This window comes from Apis dorsata, unplaced genomic scaffold, assembly GCF_000469605.1.
Source record: "Apis dorsata unplaced genomic scaffold, Apis dorsata 1.3 scaffold_309, whole genome shotgun sequence".
NCBI lineage: Eukaryota > Metazoa > Arthropoda > Insecta > Hymenoptera > Apidae > Apis > Apis dorsata.
In genome coordinates this window covers 1,072,996-1,075,614 of record NW_006263581.1, presented here as the reverse complement: position 1 = coordinate 1,075,614, position 2,619 = coordinate 1,072,996, and the positions used below count along the sequence as shown (strand labels likewise).

General features: G+C 35.8%; 1 non-coding gene across 1 annotated transcript; it reads right to left on the bottom strand.

The window, feature by feature from the left end:
• Nucleotides 1-2,113: 2,113 nt before the first annotated feature.
• Nucleotides 2,114-2,186, bottom strand: Trnav-aac. The gene has a single exon. It is a non-coding gene; the product is annotated as a tRNA-Val (tRNA).
• Between the last annotated feature and the right edge of the window lie 433 nt (nucleotides 2,187-2,619).

Genomic DNA, 2,619 nt, shown 5'->3' with positions numbered 1-2,619 from the left:
TAATCGACTTACAAATTACATTATCATCTCGAAAATATCGGCCAATCCTAAACTCTTCCTTAATTTACACGCTTGCATTAACTTACTTTAATGCCACGAGTCGGGATTGCGATTTCAAAAACAGTAAAAAAAAGAAAAAGCACTGCTTTAAATATATGTATCTTAATGGCAAAACGGTATCTTCAGTTTAAACCAGCCTCACGCGTCGGCCTCGTAAATCCCTTTCTTTTTATCGTATCGTAAAGCGGAAGAAAATGAATCGATGAATCGTCGTCACTCGCGTATTTCGTCGTATCGGCTTCCACGAATCGCGGCCCTCGTCGTTCGATTGATAAAACCGGGGGAACGGTACCCCGGGCTGGTTTATTAAGATCGGGCAGCGATATTTACGGGGTGACTCGAGGCGATCGAGGAGGCGTAATCGAGCACTCCAACGCTCGGATGCTGGCGTCGCTTCTCGATAAGGCGAACGAGTTGTTTCATGGTGGATCGGCCGATCATCGATAAATCGAACGCTTGGTAATCTTTTTGGCGCGTTAACAGTGATATTAAATCGGGTGCAGTGAGAACTTTCTTTTCTTCGAATCACTTTGACTTTTTCTTAGACGATCGTTTTTTTTTTAAGAAGGAATTCTTATCTTTGATGTGCTTGTATTTTTCTTCTTTGATTTATCGAGTATATTGTTTTTGTCCTTTTTCTTTCTTTTTTTGTTAAACTTTGCATATATGAGAAAATATCAAATTTATCAAATGGAGGGCTAAAAGTTATAAGATCCGATAGGAAATAAAACTGTATTGTTATTTTAGATATTATTTTAGGTTACTTACAAATTATCTCGTCATACTAGTTACAGATTAAAATCAAAGATTTAATGTTGAAACTATATAGTATAAAAAAGCAATCTTCCTTTAAATATTGAATTTCTCAAAATAAAACTTCCATCTGAAATTCCACTACGATTCCTGTTATTTCACACACGTGTAACAAATTTTACATACGATTTAATATAATTCTCGTCTGTGAATCTAACGCGATATAAAATTTTCATTATACCGTCCATATTTTCCACAAAATAGAAACCATGGTCAAAAGAAGAGCGTATATTTTTGTTTTATTTCGGAGGAGAGACGAGAAACTTTATTCCCTTTTATTCCCACCGATTCCGCTTGATATTTTCCCTCTTTATTACCTGTTTACCGGTATTTTCTCCGGTCACAGTTAATCATCTCGGACTCTTTCATCGCAGCCAGCACCGATGCGAAAGAGGTCTCGAAATAACGTGTCGTGACCTCGATACTAGCTAGCTAGTCGGCCGCCTGATTCGGTGGTTGGCTCGTGGCCCGATTTTCCTTCCGATATCTTTCCGCTCCACCCTCGAAAACCAACCTCCCCCTCCCTTCTCTCGCTCTGTTGTTCGTTCCACGCTCGTTGGGACGATGCTTCTGTTCCGGATAATTCGCGGCCTCGAATTTTCTGTTGTTCTTTTGGTTTTTTTTCTGCGTGTATCATTTTCATATTTCATTTTTTTTCCTTTTTTTTTTTTTTACGAAAGAAAGATATACAGGGAAATTAAATAATTGGAAAAGGATTTTAAAAGATTGGTCCGATGATTTAAATTTATGCGAGTATTTGCATCTTTGTTATGCAAAGTCTAGGGAACGTGTGTAAAGAGAATACGCGTGAATGCGCATGACGTGTGAAAATACACGAAATGTCTAAAGTGTAGAAGAAAGTTTGATATATTTGAGGGAAAACAAATTCTTTTTTCCTTCCTTCTGAAAAATTTTTTAATGTTCTTGAATATTTTAAAAAATACTTGAACTAATTCTTATTTTTTTTATCTTTATTGATTGAGTAAAGTTTTCGTGTTGCGAGTATATATAATTTAGCGAATGAAACGTGATTAACGAGGAAAGGGACGTATTTAAAACGAGGAAAAGTGTTTTGCATCCCCTGTTTTTGAACGAAACTTTTGTGGAGATATTCGATGTCCGCGCGACCATTGAACTACGCTTGCAATCGCTTTTTAATAAATCAAAATTGTCGAGGATTGCATTGTTACGTGCATTGTTTTATGAATTCATGAAAAAATTCAGTTGCAAAAATAAACCCTGTTTCCGCCCGGGATCGAACCGGGGACCTTCCGCGTGTTAGGCGGATGTGATAACCACTACACCACGGAAACGCAGTTGAAAGCGTTTCTTTCGATACGGTATTTATACTTCCCGTATCATTTTTTAAATCAAATATTTTTTAAAAATTTGTTTATCACATCATCGAGCGCGACTTCGATATTAATTTAAGGATTGAAACCGATATTAAATACAATCATATAACAGGACATTGATTGTGTAAATTTTTAAAAAGTGAATGTTGCTGATATCCCGTCAATGTGGAATTAAAAGTGGCGAAAGTAATCGATATCGGTTGAAACGTAATTATCGTAATATGAATTATTGAAGATATCGTTGGAAGATGATAATTCAAGAATAAATTTCATGCATTTCTTATTAAATAATAATTTGATGTAGACATCGATCTTATTTTAAATAACTATAGGTAATATTTTGAAAAAAAAAAATAATAAAAAAAGAGATGTTTCCGCCCGGGATCGAACT